The following is a 21591-nucleotide window of genomic DNA, read 5'->3' as shown; positions in this document are numbered from 1 at the left end:
AAATACTTTGTTATATACCCTTTGTTGGCAAAGACAGAGGTCAAATATTTTCTGTAAGTCTTCACAAGGTTTTCACACACTGTTGCTGGTATTTTGGCCCATTCCTCCATGCAGATCTCCTCTAGAGCAGTGATTTTTTTGGGGCTGTCACTGGGCAACGAGGACTTTCAACTCCCTCCAAAGATTTTCTATGGGGTTGAGATCTGGAGACTGGCTAGGCCACTCCAGGATTTTGAAATGCTTCTTAAGAAGCCACTCCTTCGTGGTCCGGGCGGTGTGGGATCATTGTCATGCTGAAAGACCCAGGCATGTTTCATCTTTAAAGACCTTGCTGATGGAAGGAGGTTTTTACTCAAAATCTCTCGATACATGGCCCTATTCTTCATTCTTTTCTTTACACAGATCAGTCGTCCTGGTCTCTTTGCAGAAAAACAGACCCACAGACATGATGTTTCCACCCCCATGCTTCACAGTAGGTATGGAGTTCTTTGGATGCAACTCAGCATTCTTTCTCCTTTTCTCTGCAGATCATTCACTAGGTCCGCCCGTGTGGTTCTGGGATTTTTGCTCACAGTTCTTGTGATAATTTTGACCCCACGGGGTTAGATCTTGCATGGAGCCCCAGATTGCGGGAGATTATTAGTAGTTTTGTACGTCTTCCATTTTCTAATAATTGCTCCCACAGTTGATTTCTTCACACCAAGCTGCTTACCTATTGCAGATTAAGTCTTTCCAGCCTGGTGCAGGTCTACCTTTTTGTGTATTTTTGTATTTTGTTTCTGGTGTCATTTAACAGCTTTTTGGTCTTGGCCATAGTGGAGGCTGGAGTGTAACTATTCGAAGCTGTGAACAGGTGTCTTTTATAATGATGACTAGTTCAAACAGATGCCATTAATACAGGTAACCGGTAGAGGACAGAGGAGCCTCTTAAAAGAAGTTGTTACAGGTCTGTAAGAGTCGGAAATCTTGCTTGTTTTTAAGTGACCAAATACTTATTTTACCGAGGAATTTACTAATTAGTTCCTTAAAAATCCTACAATGTGATTTTCTGTTTTTTTTTTCTTATTCTGACTTTCACAATTGGTGGCTGACTAAATACTTTTTTGCCCCACTGTGTATATTAATTGCTTTTTAAAATAAACCTGGATAACTGTATGTTAAAGATATTTGTATTGGCTTGTTCTGTGTCATTTGAATTAGATAAACTCAGCATACCAACTCTCTTTCTCTCTCTCTCTCCCGCTTTCTCTCTTTTTCACACACACACACACACACACTTGATTGCTTGTATTTTCTCTGATTACTAATGGTAAAGTAAGTAATGGGGGTCTATTGTTTTGGCATGTTATTATAACTACAGTGCTACAGTGGGAGGTCTATCAGCATCAACAGTGCCAGTTTTAGACCCCCTGTTAAAGGGGACAAGTTATACTCCACAATTTTGCCTCATTAAACAAGAAAAATGGTCTAATATGCAAGCAAACAGGTCACTAACAGGTCTTGAAACAATGTTATTTACCTAAAGAAAAGTTCCACCCACAGGCACGTGAAATGTGTTTACTGTTTTGGTGCTTTTTTTTTTTTTCAACCTAAAACTAAAATAAAACTTACAGTTACAACAGTGTTTAAAGGAAGAAAAAAAGTAAGTATAATATATATATATATATATATATATATATATATATTATAATTTAGGTTTACCTTTTAGCTCCAATAAAAAAAATATTTTTTTTATATGCATCTACAAGAAATCATGGAACTGGTGGAAATATTGGTGCTGAGTTGGTTGTGCTGAATTACAATTAGGAATCTGTCACACACACCCGCGCCGCGACCGGCACTAGGAACAGTAAGCATAAAAGGAAACAAGATGGCGCTTCACATTACTTAGTTCACATTACTTACATTACTTCATTGAGTTCGCCCATGTCGGCTTAGATCGTTTCTCTGCCAATTCGTGAGTACTTACTTTCTTGGGTTTACTTTCTGTTTTCAAATGTATGTTGATAGGACACGGGTTAAATTTGTGTTTTTCCCTTGCTCCTCTTCTGTGAGAGTCCTTAGACTAAATCGCATGGTTATCCTGCCTACTAGCTTGCTTCCGCGTTTGGGTTTACCATCCACGCTACAAAGCGCTAACCGCTAAAGCTATGTCTTTTGGTCTACTCAGGTTAGTGCCTTTCTGGACACCCCGGCACCTAGTGCACCCTCCAATTCGTCCAACGCGCCTTCTGGTGGCCCTCCATGACCCGGGATGTCGACGAGTTCGTCCAGGCGTGCCCAGTGTGAAGACCACCAACCAGCCGACACCTGGAGAGCTTCAACCACTTCCGGTTCCTCGTCGGCCCTGGACACACATTGCCGTTGACTTCATCACGGGCCTGCCGGTTTCAGAGGAAAAGACAACCATCATGACTATCGTAGATCGGTTCTCCAAAGCTGTGCATCTGGTTGCTCTCTCCGGACTCCCATTAGCTAAAGACACAGCCGAGCTGATTCTAGAGCAGGTAGCCCGTCTGCATGGGTTCCCGAAAGACATTGTCTCGGACAGGGGGCCCCAGTTCACTTCCCGGTTCTGGAAGGCCTTCTGCCGTCTGATCAATTCCACCTTCAGTCTGTCATCAGGATACCACCCTCAGACTAATGGTCAGACGGAGCGGACCAACCTCAGCGCTGTCTGAGATGTTTTGTTGCCGATCGTCAGCGCTCCTGGGCCCGCTATCTCATATGGGCTGAGTTATCTTATAACCTTCATGTGTCATCTGCCACAAATCTCAGCCCATTTGAGGTATGCCACGGTTTCCAGTCTTCGATGTTCGAACATCAAGAACCGGAGGTTCGTACAAAGTATGGCTGTCCACCAAAAATCTGCATCTTCACACAGAGTCAAAGAAGTTATCACCTAGGTTCATCGGTCCTTACCACATCACACTCTGCATCAACTCTGTCACCCACCGGCTCCAGCTGCCTGCGGCACTCCGAATCCATCCGGTTTTCCACACCTCTCAGCTGAAATCCTTCACCACTTCTCCTATGGTTACACCCCCCCTCCCTGCTCCTCCTCCCTGAATCAATGATGGTGGCCCTGCCTACACCGTATGTCGGATCCTCGATTCGCGCCCTCGGGGCCGAGGTACCCAATACCTGGTCGACTGGGAAGGCTACGGTCCCGAGTTGCGAACTTGGATTCTGGCCCGGTTCATCCTTAACCCCGAGCTGATCAGGGACTACCGTTGTCAGGTATCCTCCACCCCAGGACTGTCGGGAGTTAGTCCTGGACAGGGGGGTACTGTCACACACACCCACGCCGCGACCGGCACTAGGACCCGGAAGTAGTACGGTCGCAAAACAGAAAGCATAAAAGGAAACAAGATGGCGCTTCACATCACTCAGTCATTGAGTTCGCCCATGTCGGTTCAGATCGTTTCTCTGCCAATTCGTGAGTACTCACTTTCTTGGGTTTACTTGCTGTTTTCGAGTGTGTGTTTATAGGACACGGGTGAAATTTGTGTTTTTATAGTGTTTTCATGAGAAGAGGAGGAGCTGAACTACATGACGAAAACAAAGTTTTGGTGTGTAATGTGTAATGAAACCCAGATGTAACCTGAGGTTTACCACTCACAGAATCATTTCACTTGGTCACTCATGAGTACTGTGGTATTTAAAGGTTATTACAATGCACATATCATTTAATTACCCCCCCACCACACACACACTCTAAACACACAGTGTCCCCCTCTCTCTCTCTCTCTCTCTCTGTCTGTGTGTATAAACAGTCTCTCATTAGTGTGTCATGTAGTCTGACACAATAAAAATGTGCAAAATAATACATATCCATTTTCCCATTTTGCAGGTTTGCTCTAATGAATATGATGAATATGCATTGATTTTTATTTGAATTGGTGTTCTTTCTGCATAAAAAATGCAAAATATAAAACTGTCTGTGCAAATGGATTAATTTAGCACCTGCAGTCTAATTTACAGAAGTCACTTTGGGAATGCAAAAATTAACACAATGTGTAAGTGGATATATTTAAAAAAACAATGTTTAACCTGGCTTTATGGGATAAGGAAAGCTTTAATATGTACAATTTGTCCACTAAATATGGCTACATACTATACTGTATGATCTACTGTATGATTTTCTTACATTGACCTAAACAAGCACTTACATGCATTGATATTGCATTCATATATAGTTTAACATGAGGAGAAAAAAAACTATTATAGAATTATTTTCATAATTATCTTCTGTGACATACAGTTTTGTTTTATATATAAATTTTAAATTGTCCTACTAGTTTAAAACATTTATAAATTTGTAAAAAATTATTATTACAGTTAAACCTTGGATTGCGAGAATAACTTGTTCCTAAAGCATGCTTGCATATTACATTAAAGCATTTGGCAGATGCTCTTACCTACTGTGGAGCGACTTACATTTTTTTTTTATCTCATTACACATCTGAGAAGTTGAGGGTTAAGAGCAACTTGGTGGTTGTGGAGTTTGAACCTGGGATCTTCTGAACCGTAGTCCAATGCCTTAACCACTGAGCTACCCCCCCGGCATATCAAAGCATTCATACACTTACCTAAAGGATTATTAGGAACACCATACTAATACGGTGTTTGGCCCCCTTTTGCCTTCAGAACTGCCTTAATTCTACGTGGCATTGATTCAAAAAAGTGCTGAAAGCATTCTTTAGAAATGTTGGCCCATATTGATAGGATAGCATCTTGCAGTTAATGAAGATTTGTGGGATGCACATCCAGGGCATGAAGCTCCCGTTCCACCACATCCCAAAGATGCTCTATTGGGTTGAAATCTGGGCCCGTATTCACAAAGCTTCTTAAGCCTAAAAGTTGCTCCTAGTGATAAAATTCTAAGAAAATTCTTAGAATTATGACATTTTCTTAGAATTTTCTCTTAAATTTAGGACTAAATCTTAGTAAAGATAAAATGATTCACAAAATATATCTTAGCCCTAAAAACAGCTCCTAAGACAAAAAAAGTTAAGAGGAGGGAGGAGGACTTTTTTTTTCTATAGCAGAGGACAAAATGGTGAAAAGAAGAAATATTCTCCAAACACTGAACGTAAAGCTAAAAGTAAACACTGCTCTACTGTCCAATTTGATTTTCTTGTTTTACTTCCTTCCATCTCTCTTGGATTGTTGGCTACATACCATCAAAAAAAAGCAACTTAAATAGACTGTCCTATAATCATGTAAATTAGTAAAAGCTGAGCCATTTTGCTCCCATAAATCTGAAATATATTAAAAGTAATAAAATCATTATGATAAATTAATGTAAGAACTTAAATGTAGTACACATTTGGCTGCTTAATTATCTTTAAGATATTTATCCTATAACAGAAACTTTGCATAACGTAGCCTGTAGTCATGCTTATACAATATCTTTATGTACAAACATTTAGATTTCACTGTCTTTTCTATGATCATATATTCTATTTTCACAAATAGCGCGTTTCAAGACCTTAACAGAGGTCAGAGGTTATTTTTTATTAACCAATCACAGTCCTTGAATTGCTGCATCATCCCTAGCAACGGGGTCAACCACACCTCCTCACTAAGATAAAGGTTTTTGTACTGTTCTTACTCAGAGTAGCTCTGAGAAGTTTTCTAAATTACTTTTAGTTTAGGACTCCTAGCTAGGACTTTTTAAGTTAAGATAGGAACCTCTGACCTCTAGCGTCAACAAGGCATTTTCGCCCACAGGACTGCCGCATACTGGATGTTTTTCCCTTTTCACACCATTCTTTGTAAACCCTAGAAATAGTTGTGCCTGAAAATCCCAGTAACTGAGCAGATTGTGAAATACTCAGACCGGCCCGTCTGGCACCAACAACCATGCCACACTCAACATTGCTTAACTAACCTTTCTTTCCCATTCTCACATTCAGTTTGGAGTTCAGGAGATTGTCTTGACCAGGACCACACCCTAAATGCATTGAAGTAATTGCCATGTGATTGGTTGATTAGATAATTGCAATAATGAGAAATTGAACAGGTGTTCCTAAGAATCCTTTAGGTGAGTGTATATTAAAGAAATTTTTTCCAAAGCAAATAATTAAAACTCATATGATTTTTTTAACAGCCCAAAATGTTCATAATAAAATTATTAGTACAAAATATAAAACAAATTATTTTGCACTTTATCTTTGAAAAGAATTGTGGCTGAAGTAAGACACACAAACACACACACACACAACACACACACGCACTAATGGAATCACTGCTCTGTCTGTAAACTTCCTTGACAAGGAATCTCTCTAATGACACTTGCTTTTGCCTCACTTTGAGTATTTCTTTTCAGAAATGTGATGTTGCTACAGCCTTTTAACTTTTTTTTCACGAGGACCGTAGTTGGAGGACAGTTACTAAACAACAGTTACTACACTTGGTTATACTTAGGTTTAACTTTTAACAGATGCTTTCTTTCCTATACATTTTTGTTAACATCTATGAGAAATACAGTATGGAACTGGTAGCTAGACACTAGAAGAGACTATAGGGATGTAGTGGCACTTTAGTTCTTTATTTGTGCTTCGTTTGTTTATTCTGCTTTGCATGGTGGTGTACTGTACAGTTAAATGACAATAAAGTGAAATCTTGAATCTTTTCTGTACACTTTGCTCAAACAGATGGTCAAGCTCTCTATTAATATCCAAATTGTTTTCCTGTAATAAAATCATTGATAATGACTTAAAGTATCATTTATGGATTTTTTTTTTATTACTGTATGGGTGGAGGGGTGGGGAAACTCATGACCAAATAAAACTTCAAAGTGTGATTCACTGACAATTTATAGAAACACTGTCCTGTTGAAGGACACATCATCATTTGACAAACATGAATTCATTAACGACGTACAACTGTAATATCACTTATCTTAATAAACATAAAGAGATCTGGTTTCCCCCATATGCATTTACAATATGTTCATGTTCATTCAAGGTCATGCATATCATAATAACATATTCAATAATTTCTGTGTTGGAAATGACTTCTGTTAGCTGTTTGTTGGTCCAGATTTTACACACTCTCTCTCTCTCTCTCTCTGCTGTAATCCAAAAACAGTTTCACCTGGTACACAGACCTATAATTTTTGACAAATTGAGGCTAAACGTACACACTTCTTTTATGAAGTTCTTTATTGTGCATACCCAACTACTATTTTCTGGACCTTTCTTTGGAGTACCCTATTTTCTCACTAGGTTGTTTACTTGCCAGCTCCCACTCACCAGCCAGCTCTAGAATGCGACGAGACACATAAAGCCAGCTAACCGCATGCTTTGGCCATCAAACAAAACACTTTGCATTTTAGAAAAGCATATTGTATTGAAGTGTCACTATTATCATATAAATTATTGAAATAATTTAATCTTAAATATATCTTAATCTTTTAAGTGATTTTCATATTTAACATGGGTTATATGCAGTTTACTGTATTTTCTTTAACGTTAGGCTGGCTGATATTTTTTAACCAATAGAGTCCTCTAGTGGACAAAAGAATTTACCACAGATGGATAAACATCATAAAACGCTTTATGGAGATGTTTTCCTCATCATCAGACAGATAACAAAAGTTTGCCTTGTCACAGACACAAAACTGAAGCAAAACTGGGTAGTTTAAAGCAGTGGTTTCCAACCCTTGGCCCTAGAGAACCCCCTGCCATGCATATTTTAATGTTTTCTCTGCAGCCAGCACAACTGATTTAACTTATGTGGTTAAGTAAGTGGTGGATCAATGAAAACACCCTTATTGAAAAAAAAATATGGCAATATATTATAAACTATAATATATTAACTACCAATATATTAAATAATAAATTTACATATATAGAAAACTAGTGCTTAAATTTATTGATATATTTCAATATACAGATGTATCATGTATGGATATACAGTATATTGCAATAAAGACAAAAAACATTATATTTATACTTATAATTGTTTTATTGAAACATTATTAAAACTTTATGCATGTTTAAGAATTATACACACTTTGTCAGTGTGTTCTAATTACATAAATTAATATTGTAAAAAAAAGAAAGAAAATATATATTTAATCAAATTCAATATATTCTGTATATTGTGAATATATTTTTGAATATGAATATTCTTTTTTTCGTTAATTATTAGTAAGTATCAGTTAGTGTAGCACCAAGCGGTATTAATATTACAAAAATCTATTAATTTACCAGTGGATCAGAACACCAAATCATTTAATATATCAACAGTTAATATATGGAAAAAATATATTTTGTTTGCATAAGGGTGAGGCTGCTTTCAGTTTGACGGTGGTATTTAAATTGTGCTCCCTACTTCCTGATCCCTGTGCAGGAAATGTCAGTTATGGGAACTTACCTTGACAAAACCTCACCATTTGAAACACTGATGTCACTAATGCAGACGTCACTTCCTCCGTGTGTTACACTGGTAACATAGGCACCTCATACTGTACAACCTGTTGCTGCTACTGTGAAAATTTTATACTGAAATTAAATATTGACTATTCATTGAAACAAAGACTGATACCAGTACAACATACATTTGTGTATTTACCTCTTGAATAAATTATTTGATTAATTAATAAAATATTTGGAGAAATTATTATTAATGTTTTATATGTTACAAGCCTACAGTATGTAAAAGTAAGAATAAATTGATAAAATGTTATATATAATCTGCAAAGTTATATTTTAAGGCTATAAATAAACCTTCCTTTATTTTTTTATAAGTTTTTTTAGTTGATATACTGTACTTTATGAAGCGTAACTAGAAATACAGCATATAAGCATTGTTTTGCATTCACCTGTTTAGTCACTACTTAATGCATTGGCTGCTGATTTTGACTGATTCTTTTGACTGATTCCTTTGAATGAAATATTTTCTCTCTCTGTGGTTTAAAACCGTACTTAACATGGATGAACACCCGGTGCAGTCCACTCTGCAGGAAATTACTGGCCCATCATAATGCAAGACAGGGAGTCCTTCAGGACCATGGTTGGAAGCAACTGATTTAAAGGGTGTGTGTGATTGTGAACAGGGGAGTGCATTTAGTAATCAGGTGACTGTTGGGGGTAATAGCGGTTGATTGGAGATCAAGAGGTTGTGGGCTGAAAATTAGAGGTAATACAAATACCCAAAACTAAAAAACAATCCTAAAAAATAAGTACAGTATGCATCCTCATGTTTATTATTCATACATTTCCAGACCTATAAATCTCTTTCTCCATGTAAAACATATATTGTTTTAATCCTCTGTTACCTATGCTTGTGCTACCTTCACTCTTACTTTTGGTTTTTCTTACAATAATCATCCTTTAAATCTCTCTCTCTTTCTCTCTATACACTTCTGTACCTCTTTAGCCTAATGCTCTATTTTCATCTTTGTGCGATTATGACTCAGCTTTTTCTTCTGATTATGGTCCCACGAGTGAAGGTTTAAATTATGCTACTTTTCCTGTGCAAAACAGGACCTTTTGTAGTAAAATCTGTACAGGCAAATGTAAAAGGTAATTTCCATGTTAAACAGATTAAAATACAAAACATTGTGCCCAGTATTTACTGTAGTGCCACTGTAGCAGCTGCATCAGGGCCAGCATTAACATTAACTGGCCTTTGGTTCTCACAGGCATAGAGGAGTTCTGGGTTGCTGGTACCAGTTTACATGATAATCATTACTATTCACTTCACCTGTTGGTGATGCTAACATTGTGGCTGATCAGTTTATCATGCAAGGGCCCTTTGTCATTTTCCTAAACTTTCCCATATTCGCACACAGTTACCTATCATTCAATTACACCTAACATCTAACTTAAGCCCTAACTTACAGTATGAACCAGTAACAAGCAATTACAAGAGATGACAGATGATCAGGTCAGTGTATACTGGTGATGCTAAATGCTAAGTGGTTGGAAAAGGTGAGAGGAAATGAGGTTGATGCTACTGTAAGCTTGATCCCATTTCTTTTATTAAATCTAAATCATTTATTTTAATTTAATATAAGGAAATGAGGGGTGGCCCAGGACCTTTGCACTTTTATATGTATTAAATGCTTATAGCTTGTTTTTAGAAAACTGCTTTTGGTGCTGGAGTAAGGGTATTCGCCTCCTCAGCAAGTGGACAGTGGACTGCTTGGACAGTATGTAGTCTATTATGGCACTAGTCATATTTGCTTCATTGTTCCTATTTTAATAAAATATTTTATCATATCTTACAGAGACCATTAGAATGGGTTGGTGTGCAACTGCTATTTGGTTTTATACTTTGAAACTTTATCAATTCATCCCTATAAAGCAAACTGGAGATGATGGTGAAGTCAAGATCTTTTCTCAAGATTGTTTTAAGATTGTACTAGCTCAGATCCAATCAGATTTTGGAAAGTGGGAAAGCCTGTTAACAATTCTGTTATGTTTACAATATTTAAAAATTATAATCAATCTATTTTACATTGTCAAATAATTATTATTTAAATACCAACACATTTTACCCCAGTTTTGCCCAAACGGTTAAGAATGAGCAGTGCTAAATTTTTGGAAAGCATGAAAATTATCCATATTATACTCACTGTTTATTTTATGGTTTTTTTTTTTGTTTTTTTTTGCATTAAAGAAACTAGATTTAACCACTGAGTTTATTTGTTTATAAAATTGAAAATTATTATCAAATATTACAAATATTATGCCTAAATTCCTTACAAATGGTTTACGTAATAAATCATTTGTAAGGAATATGGAGCAAAGTCGCTGCCAGGAGCACACAAGGAATCCATTTCTCCAAAGGCCTCAGTTTTATTTTCATTTAATTTGAGAAAATTTAGAGACATCAATGCTTTAATGTCATCTAAACAAGCTATAAGGGACTTGATGGCATTTTTAGTGTGTTTTTTTTTTCTTTAAAGGCAAATAAACATTAGTGTCGTCAGCACTAAGCAGTGTTTCTGTAAGAAGTCTTCTTTCTGTGTAATTATTAAAACAAGGTAAAAGTTTAGATAATTTCTTACAAAACTATTTAATACTAAATTACATTTTAATTGTGTTCTTTTATAGTTTTACTTTTACTTTTTTTGAGTCACTGTCCAGTTATCCATCATTCATGAGGATTTTTTTCTTTTCCTGTGTCTCACTGGTAAGAACGTTTTATATAAATCAGTTTTTGCTACTCAAGTGTGCACTGTGCACAGAAAAAAACAGCAAATTGACCCAGACCTAGATAATTATACTATGATTTTTTTTTCTTTGCCAATCATCATTATTATCATAAAATAAAAATAGATAAATAAATGAATGAATAAATAAATAAAACAAATGGAATAAAATAGAGTAAAATAATCATCATTACTATCATCATAATCATTATCATCTATAGCTTAATTTTTAGAGCAGGGATTAGGGCCACCATGAAAATATATATATTTTTTATCTCAAGATTTTAAAAAAAAGTTATGTATTTACACAAATGCATATTGCATTTTTTTCGTTCTTTTTTAGTACAATGTGTCTTGCAAAATAAATAAATTAATAAAAAAATTACATTACAAAAAGGGCCTCAAGTATTGCCCTACTGTAGGTGTGGTAATCACAGTGAGCTGTGTACTGTACATTCAAAATTGTTAAATGCTGTGTAACATATTGGCAAACACATGTTCCATCTCTACCTACCTACTGTCCTTGTTTCCTTTTTCTTTTATCCCTTCATTGTTTTCCCAGTGGTAGAACTGACAAACAAAATGAGGAAACAAGCTCCTACTATAAAAAAGGTCTATATGTTTTTAGTAGGAATACTGAAACACCAGTCTGAACTGCAAAATTTGATTTTGAATTATAGACTTTTTAATTTTAAACATTACCAGTTTGCATTGATTATTATAAAAAAATAAAATGTCACCTACAGGTCTTGAGCTGAACATGTCACAGGTAACATGGTCTGTTGTTCAGACTTACTATAGGGAGATGTCCACTGACCTGGCAATATACCTAACTCCTAATGATTGGCTAAGATTAAAGAATGTTGCGACAAGTAATGGTCTGACAACACCTGCTTGGGTCGGTTTGTACAACGATGTTGATAGCTGGCGCTGGTCCTTATATGATCTTCCAATGAAGAATGCCCCTTACACAAACTGGGGTGCTGGAGAGCCTTATAATGGTGGTGGGAAAGAATTGTATGTTGTTATAGTAGCATCTGGAACCTGGGCAGATTTAGAATGCATACTGTACAGACCCTACATATGCTACAATGGTGAGTTAATATCCTGACTCTGATTTGTTTAGTTTTGGTCTGAATGATGATTTTGCAACATACTTAGGCTAAGATAATTTACCCTATTTTTGCCATTTTATAGCTAATTTCACTGGTGCTAAAAAGTTCATTGGCTTCTCCGGTGTTCAGACTTGGTTTAGAGCTCGAAAATACTGCAGACAGTATTACACAGATCTGGCCATCTCACTTAACAGCACCGACGACAACTACTTAAAGCTTTTGAGTACATCCCAGAGTGATTCCTGGATTGGGTTATATTGGGACACTTGAAAATGGGCAGATGGAAAGAATGCCTCCCTTCCGTAGGCTCCAGAAAAACCTGCTAACTCCGGAGGTACCGCGAACTGCGCATCAGTTAAAGGTGGACTTTTAAGTGATGAAAGCTGCAGCAACCTGCACAGCTTCTGCGTAGCTTGTTCTGTTATAACAGTAAGTGTTCAGTTTAATTTTTTTCCCCAATTATATTCATTAGCATTTAACAAAAGATACAACATAGTAAATATACAAAAACATGCATTTAAAATTTTTACTTTTCAACCCACACCAAGACCTCCCTCCTCCCTCCCTAACGACAAAACCAGACAAACAAACAACCAAACCACAAAAAACAAAAACAAAAACAAAAATTAACTTTTTCTCATCTTCATGTAATAGATCAATAATATCAATATAATTTAACACTGGTTCCCATGTTTTATAAAAGGTTTTTAAAGACCCTTTTAAAGAAAAGCATTTTTTTCCCCCAGTTTTAAACATAAAAGAATTTCTTTTATCCATCTCCCATAAAAAGGAGGGGAAGCACTTGAAGAGAATAAGCCTCCTGGCCAATAGTGTACAAGTGTCTATTTCTACACTATTGCAAGTGTCATTTCTGTCCTGGTATACTTTGGCTAATCTGGCGTTAATATACAGTGGTGTGAAAAACTATTTGCCCCCTTCCTGATTTCTTATTCTTTTGCATGTTTGTCACACAAAATGTTTCTGATCATCAAACACATTTAACTATTAGTCAAAGATAACACAAGTAAACACAAAATGCAGTTTTTAAATGATGGTTTTTATTATTAAGGGAGAAAAAAAAATCAAACTTACATGGCCCTGTGTGCAAAAGTGATTGCCCCCCTTGTTAAAAAATAACTTAACTGTGGTTTATCACACCTGAGTTCAATTTTTGTAGTCACCCCCAGGCCTGATTACTGCCACACCTGTTTCAATCAAGAAATCACTTAAATAGGAGCTACCTGACACAGAAAAGTAGACCAAAAGAGGAAGAGTTTATTAGATCGGATGCATGATCCCATTCTGTTTCGCTCATAGAAACCCCAAGTTCCTGCTCCCATGCATTCTTTAGTGATTCAGTGGAATAAGAATTTAATGCGCCAATTGATTCGTATGATAGAAATTAACCTTTTACTATGTGGATTAAGAGCAAGAATGGTGTCCATTTTCGAGTCAGGAGGAAGATTAGAAAACTGAGGAAACTAATTTTGTACAAAATGTCTAATCTAAAGAGTTAAAGTGTCTAAAGTGTTCTGGAAAGATTAAACTTTTTGACAACCCAGAAAATGACAAGAATATACCTTTATTTTTTTAAGACCAGTCAAAAAAAAACTGCATCAGGGTGTTCAGAAACTCTAAAAGCGTTAATCCAATATAAAATCTTGTTAATATTGCAAGCCCAGTACTAATATTGAAAGGTTGGTAAAGCAAGACCCCCTTTTAACCTTTTAAGTTTAAGAACTTTTCTTCTGATTTGTGCATGTTGGCCAAGCCACAAAAAAGAGTTAGTTATTTGGTCCAGAGTAACAAGGAAATATTTGTTTATGTAAATTGGTATATGTTGGAAAAGATATAAGAATTTAGGCAGCATCTCAGCTGCTGGATTAATTGGAAACAACTCACTTTTTTGAAGATTCGATTTGTAACCTGAACATTTACCAAACAAGCCAAAGATTTGCAGGATTGGTGGTAGTGATGAAATGGGTTTTATATATATATATATATATATATATATATATATATATATATATATATATATATATATAAGTAGGTCATCTGCATAAAGGGATAATTTATAAGAAATTCCAAATCGGGTAATGCCTTCAAACTTTTCCTCATCTCGCAGCCATATGGCCAATGACTCCATTGCCAGAGCAAATAGTAGAGGCGAAAGAGGGCAACCTTGTCTTGTACCTCGAAGTAAGGGAAAAGTTTTAGAATGTGTCGCATTGGTATGTACCGATGCAACAGGAGAGGAGTACAGTAACTGAATCTAAGCTATAAACTTTAAGCTGAAACCAAATTTCTGTAGCATGAAAAACAAATATCCACATTTAACCCTGTCAAACGCCTTCTCTGCGTCTAGGGATAACAGAATCTCTCAGAGCTCGACGAGAAGATAGTATTAAAAAGTCTCCTAGTATTTTAAAAAGAGTGTTTGCCAATGATAAAGCCTGTCTAATCTGGGAAAATAACAGCAGGCAACACTTGCTGAAGACGAAGCATAAGAATCTTAGATAAAAATTAAAAAATCCACATTCAACAAAGAAATTGGCCTGTAACTGCTGCAGAGCAGTTGATCTTTATCCTTCTTTAGCAACAGTAAAATGGATGCCTCAGACATGATTGCTGAAAGCTGACCCGAAGAGAAGGCCTCATTATATACTCTTTGCAATACTGGGGCTAAAACAGAAGATTTTAAATATTTCAATGGTAAAACCATCAGGGCCAGGTGATTTACCACTTTGAAGTGATTTAATTGCCTCTTGTACTTTCTTGATAGACACTGGTCTGCCCAGATCATTTGTAGGGCCATCATTTACACAGTGGAATGGTAGTTGATCAGGAAGGTTCTGGTCATTCAGTATTTTTGCATCGTACTCTGTAATCCTGTGTAATACTTAAAAAAAAAAAATTAATTTCCTCTGAATCTGTAATTATATCACCCTTCTTCTTCTTCTTCTTTGTCTTTCAGCTGTTCTCTTTCAGGGGTTGCCACAGCGAATCATCTGCCTCCATCTAACCCTATCCTCTGCATTCTCTTCTTTTACACCAACTAACTTCACGTCCTCTCTCACGGCATCCATAAATCTCCTCTTTGGTCTTCCTCTAGACCTCCTGCCTGCCAGTTCAAACCTCAGCATCCTTCTACCGATATATATTCACCATCTCTCCTCTGAACATGTCCACACCACCTCAATCTGGCCTCTCTAACTTTATCTCCAAACATCTAACATGAGTTGTCCCTCTAATGAACTCATTCTTGATCCTTTTCATTCTTGTCACTCCCAAGGAGAACCTCAACATCTTCAGCTCTGCTACCTCCAACTCTGCCTCCTGTCTTTTCTTCAGTGCCACTGTCTCTAAGCCGTAGAGCATCGCTGGTCTCACCACTGTCCTGTACACCTTTTCTTTCATTCTCGCTGATACTCTTTTATCGCACAACACACCTGAAACTTTTCTCCACCCATTCCAACCTGCCTGTACCCGCCTCTTCACCTCCTTTTCACACTCTCTGTTGCTCTGGACCGTTGACCCTAAGTACTTAAAGTCCTGCACCTTCTTTACCTCTGCTCCCTGTATCCTCACCGTTCCTCTTGGGTTTCTCTTATTCACTCACATGTATTCCGTCTTACTGCGGCTAACCTTCATTCTTCTGCTTTCCACAGCATACCTCCACCTCTCCAAATTTTCTTCCACCTGTTCCCTGCTTCTGCTACAAAGCACAATGTCATCTGCAAACATCATAGTCTATGGAGACTCCTGTCTAACCTCATCTGTCATCCTGTCCATCACCAGAGCAAACAAAAAGGGGCTTAGAGCCCACCTCCACCTTGAACTCTTCTGTCACACCTACAGCACATCTCACCACTGTCTTACAGCTCTCATACATGTCCTGCATCACTCTAACAGACTTCTCTGCCACTCCAGACTTCCTCATACAACACCACAGCTCCTATCTCCTCAGCTGAAAGACATATGAAATGATCTGTCCTCGGATATACTGTAACACTTGAATGCTTCCCATAAAATGCTACTGCTAACTGAATTGTTGTCGTTTTTTAGCCAGAAATCTTGATCTCCAAGGATTGGACAGACCAATCTGTTTGGTGTAAGACTCTAAAAGTCTGGCAGAGTTAGTCAGCATTGACTGTTTTGAGGAGGACCTATCCAATATTGTAATTTGCACCAAATTAAAATCCCCCCCCCTATAATTATGTAGTGACTATCAAGTAACTAGCAAATCTGAGGTCACTGATTCTGGTTCAAAAGCAATGTTCTTACGCACAAGAATCGCTGCCCCTCTTGCCTTGCAATGACTGATCTTTTAACGCGAGAAACATCTGAAGTGCGGAGATGAGTTTCTTGTAAAAAAATTATATCTCTGTAAGAAGCTGTAAGTGTGAAAGAACTTTTTTGGCCTTAACACAATTATTTAAACCTTTTACATTCCAAGAGACAAAACGTATTTGTATTTAGTTTCATCAGGTTATCAGCCATTTGGATCTGAAATAACTATTGGATAAACCCGATACATGTGATGCAGAAATAAGGAAAGAAAAAAAAAGGAAAAAGAAAAAATACATAGACATGACATAATACTAAACAATTACCCCTAAGCTCCCTTTAAACAGCTGAACAGTAGCTTGTGTGCATTTACAGGTACCTTACTTCCGTTTCTACTCCTCCTAACCCTACAAACCTTAACTCCACAATTTTACCCCCCACATTCAAAAATGTATTTCCAATTACCTATCAAATGAAAATTGATTCATCCATTACAAATTTAGTGTATATTAGATTAATACAGCTTCAAACTTACAGAGTTCCTATAACAGTAGAGATTCAACATAAGCTTGTGCTGTGTCTTGTTTAATACATCCAGAAACAGAGCTGCATCAGGCACATAATATTACAGCGCACTGTCGCACTGAGAGTACAAATATCGCTTGCTTTCTTCCACCGATGTAAACCACTAGTTGTTCCCTTCTTTGGTCGTTATTCGAAGCCTTGCCTAAACAAAAGAGCCAGATTTAACCCCTGTTTGTACATTTCGTCCATGACTTCACGATACTGAACACGCTGTTCTAATACTTCAGGGCTGTAATCTTCATAGATGGCGGTCGGATTCCCTTTATATTTAAGTTAACTTCGCTTTTTACGAGCTTAGCGGACTACCTTATCCTATAACTGGTAGTGATGAAAGCAGACCACAACTGCTCCTGGCCTTCCCCCTGCTTTCAGTTTAGAGGCGAGGGATCTGTGCACTCGGTCTAGCTCTGGGGAAGGGGGGTGGGTAGAACCTGATTGCCAAACACCTCAAAAACCAACTCGAAGAAAAAGTCGTCGGCCTTGGGCCTTCCAGGGATTCTGGCACTTCGATTATTCTGATATTATTCCGCCTGCTCCGCGCTTCCACATCAGCGGTCTTAGTTTTAAGTTTAGCATTGCTCTCTGCTAGCACTGCGAGGGAAGTTTCCAAGCGTTCTACCTGTTCATCTAACGATTCCGCATGAGACTCCAACGTGAAAAGCTGGAGGCCATACTCAGACACAGTGGCTTGTACGCAGTCAAGCTTCATGTCCAATGCTGAAATAACGGTCTTTAACTCGGCCGCTAAGGCCGCTCTATGTTCTTCTTGTATTGTAGGCCTGTTAGGGCCACCATGCTCACTTCACCCGACATTGCGGGTACTTCGGCTTCTTTACTAGATGCCTTTACCGCTCTAGTTGTCATTTTGGACATATATACTTATTTAGAAAAGAAAAAAGATATAGATATAATTAGCCTTAGTAGTTTATCGGTAAGAGTCAGAGGGGTATATAAAGGGACACACGAAATTTAATAGGGAGGCGAGACAAACATGTCTACCCTAATTTTACTACTACCCGGAATTCTCCAGTGTTTAGTTTTATAACTAATATTAACTGATGGGTAACTTAATTTTTTTTTTATTTTTTTATAATATATACTGGCTCCACGAATACTAAACACTAGTATTTGACCACTATTGATTTTGCATTTGCCATTGTTTATGTACTGTTAATGATAGCATGAGATAAGGGCAGAATTATAAATAAATATATTTTATTATTTATATTTTGTTGCCGGTTGTAAAGCATGTGTGTACCAAACACGCCAAATTTTGTCTTTTATAACCTCGGTCAGGTGACATCATCTGATTAGACTCACCTGCAGGTTATAAATAGGAGTAAGCCAGCAACATTCCTCAGATCTTTTTCTTCACCGCATTGTGCGCGTGTGTGTGTCAGCAAAGCATTACTAAAATATAAAACAAGCAGAATTAAAGCTCATAAAACTCACCAGATAATATGGCGGAGTTTAGAGTTAGATGTCTTAAAAATTTCCTTTGCATATGTTCTGCTTCGAATGTCTGGGTGAGAAGCACGCTCTCGAAGGGCTTAATGGAGAGTGTGAGCACTGTGATCTTCTCCCCATGAAGCTGCTTCGCGCGTGCCTCACGTTCTTTAGGGAACCACGAGGAACCACGAAGTCCCTTTATCTCTCGCCCTCTCCCCCGATCCCGAAGTCTCTCCTTCCACTTCACGAGCGCACTCCGGTGCTTCCTCGCAGGTGTGTTTAAGAGACTCGTTCTCCTGCTTCTGTAGAAATGGAAGTTGCTTCCTCAGAACGATCGTCTAAAGATGATGGAGAATACGAGGAATTGCTCAAAGTCATAATGCCCGCAGTCGAACGACTGCATATTGACTGGCCACAGGAGCAGGCTCACACAAAACAATCTAAATTAGATGACAGATTTCTGTCGGGTGGCCAGGAGATGGAGCCAGAACGCCGCCCTCTCCCATTTTTTGATGACCTCCACAACAGGTTATCTTGTTCTTGGAGGAATCCTTTTTCTTCCCGTATTTTTGTACCATCAACTTTGTTTTATTCGAACATCATTGATGCAAAAGCACGAGGTTATGTGGTGATAGAAAAGACGCTTGCGGGCTATCTCTTTCCTGGAACATCATCCTCATTAAAGAAAACAACACTTCCCTCCAAGCCTACACGGCCTGGTAGGGAAAGCGTTCCAAGTAGCAAGTCAGGCCGGTGCTTCCTTGCACACCATGGCGGTTTTGCAGGCATATCAGGCTGATCTGCTGAATGATTTGAGCACGAGTGGCACATTAAATCATGAAGCATTCAATGAATTACACCGGACTACTGATTTATCCCTGCATGCGACTAAACAGACAGCCCGTGCAATCGGTCGTTCCATGGCCTCCTTGATGACCGCTGAAAGGCACCTGTGGTTGAATCTGACAGGCATCAAGGACAAGGATCGAACATTCCTCCTTGATGGCCCTGTCTCACCTTCTGGGCTATTTGGCGGCGCTGTAAATTCCATCGCCACTAGGTTCCGAGAAGCTAAGCTGTACGAACAGGCTTTTGGGAAATTTCTCCCATGCCGTGCTCAAGAGTCGAGGCCTCCAGCCATCCAGCCTCGACCAGATCTGAATTCCGCTAGACAAGAGGCACAGAAGGAGAGCGTCAGCAGCCAGACTCACACCCCCCCCCACCCCCCCCCACCCCCACCCGTAAGGACTGGGGTACGACTCGTCGCCCCTCACAGGCCACCTCCAAAAAATCAGATCGCCGCACTGTCTTCTTTTCAAAGACTAAGTCCTGAAAGCCTACGTGCCCAGGACTGTGGGGGTGATCCCCCCCGGGGAGCGGCACTCAACGCGCTTTTCTATAAAAGCATTTTTAAATTGCCTCGGTAATATCCTGCTATATTCCAGGATGCCAAACCACTAACACCCTACCCCCGTACTAAAACTTGTACCCCTTTCGGAGAAACTGGCAGCGTGGAAGCTACTGCCCGGCATATCTCCCTGGGTGCTAAAGACTGTAGAGAAAGGCTACAGGATGCTTATCGCCCTCCGCGTTTCAACCGCGTGGTCTACACTTCCGTGATAACGGAAAGAGCGCATCTGCTGAACTCCAGAATTCAGGCATTGCTGGAGAAGGAGCCATAGAACTGGTTCCTCCCCCAGACAGGCTACTACAGTCGTTTTATTCTGGTCCCCAAGAAAGGTGGGGGGCTGCGCCCGATTTTGGATCTTCGCGGGTTGTACCGCTGTCTCAAAAAGTACAGATTCAAAATGTTAACCATCAATATGATTGTCTCGCAAATCCAACCAGAAGATTGGTTTGTGAGGATAGATTTAAAGGACGCATACTTTCACATAAAAGTTTTGCCACAACACCGGAAGTTCCTGAGGTTCGCTTCTGGGGGAGAAGCTTACCAGTATTAGGTTCTTCCATTTGGTCTAGTTTTGTCACCCCGCACATATACAAAATGTATGGATGCTGTCCTGGCTCCCTTGCGACTCCAGGGCATCCGTATTCTCAGTTACAGTACATAGACGACTGGCTAATCCTGGCCCAGTCTCAGCAGCTAGCGCTTCGACATCGCGATGTCGTCCTAGCTCATCTCCATTCGCTGGGTTTAAGACTCAACGCTACCAAAAGCGTTCTCGCTCTAGCTCAGAGGACAACATACTTGGGTGTCAGGTGGGATTTGATCACTATGCGGGCACAATTGTCTCCCGCTTGTGTTGAATCCATCCTCAGCGCCCTCAAGGAAATCAGACTAGACCAGGAAGTAACTGTTTATCATTTAAAAAAAAATGTTTAGGCCTCATGGCAGCTGCATCCACGGTGATATTTGGGTCTTCTGCACATGAGAGCTTTTCAGTTGTGGCTAAGAGCCAGGGGATTTCATACAAGGGCCAATCCCTAAAGGTGAATAAGGGTTACGCTCGAAGGACGTCGCGCCCTTTCTATGTGGTTCAGACCCCGGTTTCTCACCTTGGGGCCCACTCTAGGTCGGTCTTGTCGTCGCAAAATGCTACCGACAAATGCTTCCCTTACCGCCTAAGACGCGACGTCCAGCTCAAGGGCGCTGGAGAGGTCATCTCGCATGGCACATCAATTGCCTCGAAATGATGGCTCTATTTTTGGCCCTACAGCACTACCTCCAGCAGCTGAGAGGCTACCATGTTCCATAGCCCAATTTACGCCTTATTGCGTTTCCTCCAATACCTCTGCTCCCGGGAGTCCTGGCAAGGGTCCGTCAACACAGTTTGCACCTCTTACTGATAGCGCCCCGTTGGCCGGCCAGAGTATGGTTCTCGGATCTAATATCTCTCCTTGATGGCTCACCTTGGATGATTCCAGTGAGGAGGGATCTTCTGTCTCAGGTGCAGGGGACAATATTTCATCCCCGACCCAAGCTTTGGAACCTTCGCGTTTGGCTCTGGTCTCCCAGCCAGC

The sequence above is a fragment of the Clarias gariepinus genome, chromosome 20 (assembly GCF_024256425.1).
Source record: "Clarias gariepinus isolate MV-2021 ecotype Netherlands chromosome 20, CGAR_prim_01v2, whole genome shotgun sequence".
NCBI lineage: Eukaryota > Metazoa > Chordata > Actinopteri > Siluriformes > Clariidae > Clarias > Clarias gariepinus.
Note: the sequence above shows the minus strand (reverse complement) of the source record.